At 39.3% G+C, this 12,764-nt stretch overlaps 1 pseudogene; it reads left to right on the top strand.

Annotated features, from left to right (window-relative positions):
- Positions 1 to 1,767: 1,767 nt before the first annotated feature.
- Positions 1,768 to 3,870, top strand: LOC122073693 (annotated as a pseudogene).
- The last annotated feature ends 8,894 nt before the right edge of the window (positions 3,871 to 12,764 follow it).

Genomic DNA, 12,764 nt, shown 5'->3' with positions numbered 1-12,764 from the left:
AAAAAATAATAAATTCCCTATTGTTTATAAGTGGTTTAAGTTCTCTTTTATTTATAAGTGGTCTATTGTTAGATTAATTTTGTTTTATTTATATGTTATGGGTGTGTACTGCAACCCTCCTCCTTTTATCTCCTTGTCATGTTTAGGGCCCGGCAAAGGGGAAAAACGCATCCCAGGCCCATGGGGGCTAGCAGGAAAGGAGGCCTTTAGGGCTGGAAGAGTGGGGAGGGGAAATATACTGCAGGGGAACGTCCCATGCGGTGAGGAGAACAACACAATTGGGATGCCATAGTTACTTCTCCCTATTGTACAAAATCCAAAATGCTTATAGTATTCTAAAAGTGGGGTGTGGGAAAGAAGAGTAAGTGGGGCATGTTGGGCTACAATGTCTTGTATTATGTCATATGAATTTGTCAGTTGTGGGTTGATTCTGAAGGACCGTAACGCCCGTGGCCTTGAGGCCTGAAGGAATCAGCCCAATTTGCATATTATCTTCGTTACTGAGGCATCGACAAACTAGCGGATCCATGGCAAAGGGGTTTGGGGCAGCAGCAGCCATGCCACCGAGGAAGGTACATGGGTATTTCGATAAAATGCATCTATATAATATTGCTATGAATTGTAGCAACATTAAATAGCTTCTAATAAGAATAGTCTCAATTAGCTTCTAATTAGAATTTCAGTATAATCTCCATGAAAATCATTGAACGGTAACAGGCAAGCATTTCTTTCTAACCATAAGATAGAGAGCATATATCCCTTTTCGTTTGTTTCTTACAAAGCGTTAGTATCCTAATGATGAGTTTTTCATTTCAATGAAAAAACAAGCAATCTTAGTATCTTAATGATGAGTTTTTCATTTCAAGAAAAATAAAAAAAAACAATCCAGTACACAAGATTCCTACTAGGTCAGGAGTGGCAAGTGACAAGTAAAATCAATAACTGTCTAAATTGGCAACTGACAGAAACTATATATGGTGACGTCACAGAATGGATACAAATAAGATATCATCACACTTTAATGATTCCATTTTTCCATCTCTCAGTAGAACTGCTGGTTGAGTCGGTCAATACTCCACTGTTCAGACTATGGTCTAAATCGGCAACTGATAGAAACTATTCTAAAGTTTCTGAGAATTTCATTTTTCCATCCTTCAAAATCTCATGTACTTATATTGCGCAATCAGAGTATAGAACCTTAGGAGTCATGTTCAATATCTCATGGAAGAAAAATCATTCAAACTAGGCAGATAGATATATATTGGGTTTGAAAGATAATTTAATGGGTCCACAAGTGGAAAGGTCACACTTTTCCACTTGTGGAACACTCCGCGAGTCAAGGGTCAACACTAAAGTGTTATCAAATTCAAAGTGAGAAAATAATTGGGTTTGAAGTTTGAATTGTTAGATTGTCTAGTTAGTAGAAATTCATCTGATTAGGTAATTAAACAAGAGTATTAAATGGGTTGATTTGTTGATGATCTAGTGTTCCACTAAAATCCTTTCTAGATTCAATTTCTTGAAAGTAAGATCAGAACCCTGAGTCAAAAATCACTGCTAAACTGCCCAGAAAGTAAGATCAGAACCCTGAGTCAAAAATCACTGCTAACCTGCCGACAATATTTATTGATCATATGAGCTTGGTCACAAGGTTCTAACAAAACAAATTAAATCAAGTTCATCCCACTCGGTCCCAAGTTTCTAACAAACCAATTTATTACCATTCTTCTCATCATCTGACTTGGTTCTAAGTTAGTTTCAAACAATATGTTCTGCAAATGCTTGCTGCTGTTTCTTCTCCTCAGCAGATTTGTGGCATCACAAAAAGAAGATGTTGGTTTCACCTACAATGGCTTTCGTGGAGTCAACATGAGCTTGGATGGCATAGCCCAGATTACTGATAATGGTCTCCTAATGCTGGCAAATACCACAAAATCGAAGGTGGGTCATGCCTTCTACCCCTTTCCGATTCACTTCATGAATTCATCCAATGGTAATGTTCTCTCCTTTTCCACTACTTTTGTATTTGCCATGTTCTCTGAGTTGACAACAGTAGGAGGTCCTGGAATCATGTTGGTGATCTCACCCTCAAAAGAGTTCCCTGGTGCTTTGCCAGGCAGTTATATCGGGCTCTTTAACACTACTAACATCGGCAAATCATCTAATCATGTAATAGGAGTTGAATTGGATTGCCTCCAAAACCAGGAGTTCAATGATATCAATGATAACCATATTGGTATTGATATTAACGACTTGAAATCTCTTGAATCTGTTCCAGCATCTTATTTTAGCGATCAAGAAAATCAGTATGTGAACCTAAGCCTCATCAGTGGACACCCCATGCAACTCTGGGTGGAATATGATTCTACAAGGAATCAACTTAATGTGACTTTAGCTCCAATTACTATCCCTAAACCAACAATTCCACTCTTGTCCATGAACATTGATCTTTCTCAGACCATTGTGGATCACATGTTCGTGGGCTTCTCATCATCTACTTCTTCCTTGGACGTTTCTCATTATGTGTTGGGGTGGAGCTTTCAGTTGAACGGGCAAGCCAAAGATCTTTCTCTATCCCAACTTCCTAAGCTTCCTCGAATTGGACCCAAAACAAAATCTAGAATGTTTAACATTGGATTTCCTGTGTTAAGTGCTAGTTTATTGTTTATGTCTATCTTCATAATCCAATATATTGTACGAAGGAAAAAAATGTTCGCAGAAGTTCTTGAAGACTGGGAAATTGAATATGGACCTTACAGGTTCAAATATAAAGATCTCTACACCGCAACCAAAGGATTTGATGACAAGGAACTTCTTGGTATAGGTGGCTTTGGTAAAGTCTACAAAGGTATATTACCTAGCTCAAAAGAAGTTGCAGTGAAGAGAGTATCACATGATTCAAGACAAGGAGTAAGGGAATTCATTGCTGAGATCGTCAGCATCGGAAAACTGCAACATCGAAACATAGTAACACTATTGGGGTATTGCCGACGTAAAGGAGAGCTCCTTCTAGTGTATGATTTCATGCCCAATGGAAGTCTAGACAAGTTCCTCTTTGATAATCAATCCACAGAAACAAAGACAATATTGAGTTGGAATCAAAGATTTCAAATAATCAAAAGTGTGGCAACCGCGTTACTATATCTTCACGAAGAGTGTGAACAAGTTGTGGTGCATAGAGACATCAAGGCAAGTAATGTCATGTTAGACAAGGATCTAAATGGAAAACTGGGAGATTTTGGACTTGCAAGATTATATGATCATGGAGGGGATCCTAAATCCACCCATGTGGTGGGGACGTTTGGTTATCTAGCACCATAACTTTCTAGAATTGCCAAACTAAACCCCAGTATGGATGTGTTCGCTTTTGGGATTTTTTTGCTGGAAGTTGCTTGTGGTAGGAGGCCAATCCAGCCACAAGCAACGGAAGATTGTATTATGTTGGTGGAACGGGTGATCTCAAGTTGGAATAGGGGCGCGATTCTTGAAACTGTGGATCCCAAATTGGAAATGAATTATAAAAAGGAGGAAATGGAATTGGTATTAAAACTTGGATTGCTTTGTTCTCACTCCATTCCAACTGCAAGGCCATGCATGCGACAAGTAGTTCGGTATTTGGAAGGAGAGATTCCACCACCAGAGCTACCATCTCTAACTTCAGAAGGCACAGGGGACGTATCTATTTGGTGTCCTGCAATGACTCAGTCATCATCAATTGCAGATTCTCTACTATCTGGAGGACGTTGAATCTAATTGATTATAGGTTTGATTGTAACCTAAGTGTTGCCTAAATTAAGTAGGATGAGTATATTAGATAGGAAATTACTTATATGATGCACACTACTGCACTAGCCAGGCAAGGCTTTTCTTGATAAAATGTACCGAGCCAAGTCATTCCTAAGAAGTCTAGCTATGAGATTTTTTAGTGGGAAAAGTTATATAATAATTTTGTTTTATTTATTCATTTATTTTAAATTTATTGGTAGTCTACTATTGTTAACTGTGAAGCTCAATATAATAAGTCGATTTCAATTTCTACCCGTTTTATTTATGGGTGCAACTTCTTGTTATCAAAGTGGCAGAAAAGTTATGTCTGAGAAGCACGTGGTTTCTACATTAGCATGAGGCCAATGGAATCTGGTGAATTTTCACTTACGTGAAGTGGGGCTCTCAATTCATGCATGCTGATACATTGACATTTGTTAAACCCTTGACCGAATTGTAACTATCCATTATCCTATTTTCAAATATTCTGAAGATTTATAATTAAAAAAAGAAAATGATCCCAATGAAAATGGAAGGTAATTCCTTTGATTCTATTTCGTAATTTCTTTCTTCTTATAAACCATAAGTCATAAGAGATTATCTTCATTTAGTTGCTACTGCTGCAAAAGTTGAAACTCAATAACAATATCTTGTGTGGAAAGAATTTAAAAAACAAGAAAATCTGGTGATCCAATCTTAACATAGTTGAGAAAGCGTTGAAGAAGAAGGGAGAGAGAGAGGGGGTGCGAGGCTATGGTGGTTATGCTGGGGGTGTTAAGATGACCTCTAATGTTATAATAGGAATTAAATTACCATTGGAATCAAAGGAGGAGACAGAGGGTATAAGAAAACAAATTAAGATGATCTCTAGCATATTCACTGGACTCGAATATACTTGAAAATTAAAAACATCAACAGAAGGCATTCATTTTGCCCACCTTTATGTACAGGCCTTACCCCTGCAACCGGGTTGAAATCGTCTGTAATTCCGATCTCGTACAATTCCGTGCAATACCACTTTCAGGCGGTGACACTTGTATTGATACCAATACAATGGTCCAGATCTGGTAAAACTAATAAAACATTAAATCAGTGAAGAGACATTTAAATCAGATCTGGACCATTGCATTGGTATCAATACACGTGTCACCCCTGAAGGTGGTATTGCACGGAATTGTACGAGATCGGAATTGCAGACGATTTTTTTCCCTGCGACCCCTACATAGAGGGGCGAAATGACCATCCCATTAAAATAAAAAAAAAAAAAAAAAAATTGGGATCACTACCTGATCTTATGGCAACTGCACCAGCGCTAGGGCCAATCCAATCTATAAATGAAATATCTATAGAGCAAGTAATCCCTCACTCTGAAAATGATTTAAGAGCAAGCAACCCTTTTTATCAGGAATGGCTTTGGATAAAGGGTACAACCACTCCCACTAAAGATAGGCATGAGCATCTGTGAGTCTGTGACTCTCAGCTGCTAATTTGGTACACAAGGAAGTCTGGTTGCATTGTAGGGATTGGTATTTGGATCCACACAGCATTTATTTTTGCAACAAAAATTATTATATATTATTAGTTTACTACTTCACACTATAAATAGAAACATAGTTTCCACTGAGAGGTTTCCATTTCAAGGTTACCTTGGTATCGGTCTTGAAGGTTGGGCTTCTCATCTCTTTTTATTTTCTTCGTTGTTTCTGCTTCCTCTGCTCCACCGAGCCATCTGTAATCAGATTGGAGTGTAACTTGCCCTGCCTGAGCTCGCCCCTGCGTTGTGAAAATCCCAGTCCCTCCTTCACAGAACCTGAGATCGCTGGAATCACCAATCTACAATCACTGCAACAGATTTATCATCTGAACTCCCTGTGCTCAAAATCCCTTTTGGCAACACCATACAACAACCTGAGATTGCTCGACGCCCAAACCACACTTCACCACATCCTGCAACAGCCCAAAACCACCATCGCGGCTCACCCACCATGAAAACCATCACACACTTCCGCATCACACGCCATTCTCGCCCCCTATCTGGATCGCTCCGCCAGAAACCTATCCCAAAATCTCTGGTTTTATTCCATCTTTCCCAAATCGCCACACGTGCACTGCCCTACATCTTTTTCTCTACACGTGTCCTGTCCATGGTTAGTTAAAACGCGTTTTAAACACAACGTTTTTTTGCCGTTTAAAACACGTATCCGTTTTTTAAGGGTAAAATAGAAATTTTAAAAAAAAAATTATTTAAAAAAAAAAAAACCTATTAATAAAAGTGAAAAGTGAAGATAATATAGTACTTGGTTTTTGGTTTTTAATTTCCATATTATCTATAGGAAAAAAATCTCATCTTCTTATAACCCATTGAGTAAGGAGAAGTTAAAGCTAACATCTCATTTTCTTGTAGCCCATTGGGCTATTTTATCTTGGGACTACTCCCAGAGCTTTTGGAACATTAGAAGCATGTATATAGGTAATAATCTCTCAAATTACATGAGTATACTAATTTTTTTTTTTTTTTTTAAAAACTACACGTTTAATACTCGTACCATTCGTTTTCGTCCGTTTGTCGTTTCCTGTTTTTTTGACCATTTTTTTACCATACCGTTCATCGTTTTTATCTGTTTAAAATCCATACCGTACATTTCTGTTTTTTTGCCATTCTCGTTTTAACTAACAGTGGTCCTGTCTATCCATTGTCCCCAACCCAACCCAACCCATTAAAAAATAAAATAAAAAATCATCTCCATAAACCCCACCATGGTTTCAAGTATCGGTCTGGGGCTGTATTGATTGTATCGGATCAGTATCAATTGAAATCGATCCCCAATCCGATGCCAATCCGGATCATTTAAGGGGTATAGGAAAAAAATAGTACTTTTTTATAAAAACCAGGGGTAAAATAGACCGATACCCACCGATCAAGATCGGTATTGGATAGGTATCTGTAGAGATTGATACTGATACCGATATTGTCCCCTAAATTCTTGGACCCCACAGACAAGAGAGTGATCCCACGACTCGAAAAACCTGAACAAACATCTCAATATCATCCCAGACATGATGTCACTCTCTGATCGCTACTTGAGATCACTCTTAGTTTCTTAATCGACCTGTATCGGTGTGGTTTAACAGTACAAACTAAGGGTAAGAATAAGAACCTCAGGAAAAATCAATTTTTAAAGATATGTAGGGATAAAACTGTCTGGTCCCAACTGATATGGGCAGATCAAGATTGATATCAAATTACAGGGGTGTGGATTTTTGAATTTCACAAGGATGAAAACATCATTTGGTCGCTCAATCTGCATCTATGGAAGGACATGACCAAGGGGCCTACATTTCTTCACATGGTAATATGAACTGGCCACTTGCTCCACTACCTAACATGACTTGGGCCACATCTTAAGTCACTAATCACTGTCACATTGCCTTCATAAACCAAGGCACCGTTTGATAACATTTCTACTATTTTTGTGTCTAGAAACAACAGAAACGGATTTTCACGTTTCTGGAAACAAAAACGAATTTTTTAGTATTTGATAAACCTATTTCTCAAAACATTTTTTGCACACATAATGCCACTAACAAACCCAATAGTATCGTCGGATACCAAAAAGGAGAAGGGGTTCGGTTACCTCTTTTTAGGCTTAAATAGTTGAAAGATTTATAGGCTCAACAACCTTTTTTTTTTTTTTTTTCTCTCAAATTCGTTTCTAGAAACGACGAAACAAGTCCGACTTGTTTTGTCAAAGTCATTTCTAGAATTATAAATAGGCATAAATTTTGATTAATGTTTCTAAAAACGGACGAAACCAAATAATTTTATCGAACATTTTTTAGGTTGTTTCTCAATTTCTAAGAATAAAAAAACACAGAAACAGAATGTTGTCAAATAATGCCCAATTTTTCAACGTTAAACAAATATGTTGATACACCAAACCAGGCACCGTCCAGTACTTCTATTTTTGTTATTTTATTCAACTTTTGGATCCTATTTTTTTACAAGAAAAGAAGGTACTTGATTTGGTGGAATACATATGATAGCCTGCCAGCGTATGAAGAGAGAAAATTTCTCTCCTACTATGATGGGCTAAGCCGGACCACTTCGACAAAGAAAGCACATTCCGCCTCAACTCGGCTTCATAAACCCTTTTTTTTTTTTTTTGTCAACTTGCTCCTAAGTTTCTAAAAGACTAATAATTAAGCAAGGATGTTGATAGATTAATGAATGCCGATGCCCCACTTTACAAAAGTCTTGAATGGAGGACAATGAATGACTGGTTCTTATAGGAGACTAAAGAAACATATAAGTGGACAACCCTTGCAACTCTGGGTAGAATATAATGGTACAGAGAAGCAACTTAATATGACTTTATCTCCTGCTAACTTAATCTTAATTTTTATTTTCTTGATTATCAAAAAGAAGAAAATCCCACTCTTATCCTTGAAAATTGATCTTTTTCAAATCATCCTGGATCATCCCACGTTTGTGGGTTTCTCCTTAGCTACATACCTCTTGCCAGTTTGTCATTATGTTTTGGGATGGAGTTCTAAAATGAATGAGGTAGCAAGAGAACTCATTCTCTCCCAACTTCCGAAACTTCCTCATCAAAAAAGACAAAAAAGGACATTTAGCAGGTTTTTTATTGTTTCATTTTCTGTGATAGGTCTATTTTAGTGTTAATCTCTGGGCTAATCCACAATTGCACAAGATTTCAGGAATATTGGTGTTATATGACTATATTTAAAAGATTCAAGATGAGACATAAACTTTAGTACATACCTTAGAAGACTAGCTTAGGTGTTAAAGCCATTCACGGTCAATAATGTAAATAACATAAATGATATATTTAATTGGACAATAAAATATACGAAGACAATGAAGCTAAAAATTTCATAAGTATTTAATTGTTATGGTCTAGGATTTGGTATCATCTGTCAGAGAATGAGCAAAGGACCTTTTTCTTCTTTATCTGCTTTCAATTTCTATTATATACAAAGACACAAGGGTCAAAATCTGTCCTCAAGTGTCAACAACAATTTGAAGCTTTATATTACTTTGCACCGAATCACATGAAGTTTGACAAGGCGAAAGCCAAGAAATTTGAAAAGGTTTGAGGACTAGCATTGGAGCACTGTTGATTGCACACCACCTCTAGACATATGCTAAGATTCTGCAAGTAGCAAAATCCATAGAGGACAAGCAACGGGATAATTACCAAGTTCAAGTAACTAGGAGAGCCGGAATAATAGTTAGAGATAGACTCTTTGGTAGGGCAGCAAGGGGAACATCATCCACCTCATCTGCACCTAGAAGACTTGAGGCAAGTCAAACACCACAACAGCACCGACCAACAACAACAACGCAGTCCATGTATGTGAGATGCTATGTGTGTAACTAGCTGGGACATTTTTGCTAGGTATTGCCCTCAGAGGAAGATAGGGAACCATATGTGATACCCCCAACATCAACAAGAAGAAGATCAAGCCCAAGGAAAGGTTCTTGCATTGACAACAGCGGAAGCAGAGAATACACCTGGGGTAGTGATAGGTACACTACTGATCTCTATGATGCATGCTTATGTGTTATTTGATTCTAGTGCATCCCATTCGCTTGTGTCACCTGAATTTGCTACTAAGATGGGTTTAGAATTGAAGAAATTGACACAAACTAGTAGCCAGTACACCTACCGGTAGTGTGGTTGGATTAGAAGAAGTGTATGAACTATGTCTGGTCCAAATATGTGGTTGGAAAATGATAGCCCACTTGATACGGCTAGAAATGAAGGACTTTGATGTGATCCAAGGAATGGATTGGCTATCTGCTTTCAGAGCCTATGTGTCGTGTGTAAAAAAACAAATAGTTTTTAGGCCTCAAGATGGGGATGAGTTCACTTTCCATGGGATTAAAGTAAGAAGGGCAAAGAAACTCATAGTTTCTACACTTCAAGTGAAGAAGATGCTTGATGAGGGCTACAAAGCATACCTGGCAATGGACAGAACGAATAAAACTACATCCCTAGAGGAATTGGAAGTAGCAAAGGAATTCCCTAATATGTTTCCAGAAAATTTATATAATGTGCCTCCGGATCTGGAGACAAAGTTCTATATTGACCTGATACCTAGAGTTGCACCTGTGTTTAAGGCTACATACTGGATGGTACCTTCAAAACTGAGGTAATTGAAGATTGAAGGAACAATTAATTGCAAGACTTACTGGAAAATGGTTGTATTGTACCTAGTGTGTCTCCTTGGGGAGCACCAGTCTTGGTTGTGAAAAAAGAAGGATGGGAGTATGAGGATATGCATAGATTACCAGGAACTCAATAAGTTGACTATCAAGAACCAGTATCCATTAACCCGATTTGATGAGCTCTTTGATCAGCTACAAGGTGCAACCTCATTCTCAAAAATTAATTTGAGATCAGGATATCATCAGCTAAAGATTAAGGAGAGTGATGTACATAAGACATCTTTCAGGACACAATACGGGCATTACAAATTCTTAATGATGCCCTTCGAGTTGACAAATGCATCGACAACTTTTATGGGGTTAATGAGCCGAGTGTTCCATAATATGCTGGATCAGTATGTTATTGTATTCATTTATGGTGTTCTCATTTACTCTAAGAGCAAAGAAGACAATGCAATCCACTTGAGATCTGTGCTATAATGGCAGAGGGAGAAACAATTGTATGTAAAATTCAGCAAGTGTGAGTTTTGACTCTCACAGATGATTTTCTAGGGCAAGTTGTATGTGCAGGATTCATATACACTGGGAAGGTCAAGACAATTGTGATACCCTACTTTTTAAATCCGATTTAATTACACGGTTGACTCGGTTTAACCATGCAGGACCCGAACCGGAGAAGGTTAAGGAGGGTTCCTTATGGACCATGATGGCAAGGGTAACTTTAAACACCGGTTGGCCGGACAAGTCCGAGTCAGTGCCAGAAGAGACGGGTATACCCAAGCCTTGTACATGCATGTATCATAAGGCCATGTATGGATAAAGTATGTATGTAGCCGTATCCTAAATCGCATACGTATAATATACCTTATGCCGAGAGTGAGATTCGTGTCGAGAGTTGAATTCTATCAAAATCCCACTTGTTGGCCAATTTTTGGCCCTCAGGTGGGCGGTCACAGGTGGGCGCATCCGCCCACCTGAGTGACCCACCCATGTGGTTCCTTAGTTGTTTTAGAAAGTATAAATAGAATTTATAAGTTTTTCATTTTTTTTATTTATGCCATTCGGGTGGTTGGTGAAAAGAGTAAAGAGGAGAGAGAAAAGGAGGGAGAAAAGAGAATGGAGAAGAAGAAAGGGGAGGAAGAGGAAGAAGGAATGGATTTAAGTGGCACCAAGGCTTGATCTTCCCATTTCGACGACGGAAGAGTGATCTCCAACGCGAGATCTGCGTTTAGAGGTGAGCGAAGACTATATTCCCTAAACTTTCACCATACCCAAATAAAACCCTTGATTTGGGTAGTGTTTCTTGAGGTCTCGTAAATCCCCTTGAGATGATGAATCTAAGGTTTAATAGATGGTTTATGTGTTGATTTTGAAGGATTTGAAGAAGTGTTTCCACGGTTGGAGGAGCATTGGTAATTTGAAGTGATTTTGGGGTTTTTGAACGAGTTCTTGAGCAAAGAAGGTAAGATGGCTTCCATTCCTTAAATCTAACATAGATCTAGGTTAGAACCATTTTTATGAGACTTTGAATGTGTGGAGAATGGGTTTGGAAAAGTCCCATTTGATTCCCCAAAGGTTGGGGAAGGTTTCGGGGAAAATGGCATTTTCCCACTAAGACCGGTGGGCCAAATGGCCTACCTGAGGGCACCCGCCTGAGAGGGCAGGCCCTCGGGGTCAATCGACGGGCCCTACCGGTGGGTTGATCGGTGGGCCAACCTGCTCGTCAATCTTAACAGGGCCAACCGGCGGGCCCTACCGGTGGGTCGACCGGTAGGCCAACCTGCCCGCCGGTCTTAGCAGGCCCTCGGGGCCAATCGGTGGGCAGCCCGTCGATCATGAGTGGTGGGTCAAGACAGGTGGGCTGTCCGACCCATTCGAGAGACTCCCATCGTGATTTCTACTTCTGAACGGACCCAAAACGGACGTGCGACCTTCTTTTAGGATTCTAAACATGATTTGTCATCAAATATTATTAGTTTTAATCCCAAAGTGGCGAAATGCTAACCCCGTTCACTTATAATAGGTTCACCAAAACTTACGCTTCTCGCACCGGATCTCACCCGTACCGGGCGTGAGTCTTTGTACACTACAGGTAAGTGGGGAGAGGACGTTTGACCTTGTTTCAAGGCTTGTTTGGCATTCATTTAATTATATCTAGACTAGCCATGTCATCATACAAATGCTATGTAGCTTAGCCATCCTCATATTTTTATGCCATGTGTGCTGTGTTTATTTTCTCAATGTCAAATGATGATGTGCTTATGTGATGAATGTTGACATCATTATGCATGATACATTAATAGACTAGATGTCGTAGTCGGCTTAAAAACGAGAGCATTGGTGGCCCGTGGAATGGGACGCGGTGGTACTATGCATTCATACTATGTCATATAAGAGCATGCGGAGTAGGATTATCATCTTCCCGTGCTACGACTCTTCCCAACAGGGGTTGAGGTGTTGAGTTACCATTTGGGGAGAAGCAGCAGTCGCGGTTGTTGGGTCACTGTGGCGGTTAGACATACGTCCGGCTGGTCATTAGGACAGTCGGTAACCCTGGTGGTATATTCAAGAGGGTCAATTGTACTGCTTTTGAATTGCTAGAGTCAGCACCTTTATTTTCTGTCATTTACTTTTATGTTGAGAGCCGGTGGTCGGCATGCTTTACTTTTCCGAGTACTCACAGTGGGCCTTCTCCGACAGCCCTATGGGCGTAACCCAGGATGGAGTTCGCGGCTCTTACCCGGAGTATACGTGCACTGTTGTTGTAGTAGCACTAAACCAAAGACTTAGTAATGTTGTTAGGTGG

This window comes from Macadamia integrifolia, chromosome 1, assembly GCF_013358625.1.
Source record: "Macadamia integrifolia cultivar HAES 741 chromosome 1, SCU_Mint_v3, whole genome shotgun sequence".
In the NCBI taxonomy this organism is placed as follows: domain Eukaryota; kingdom Viridiplantae; phylum Streptophyta; class Magnoliopsida; order Proteales; family Proteaceae; genus Macadamia; species Macadamia integrifolia.
This window is presented reverse-complemented; position numbering and strand designations above follow the sequence as displayed.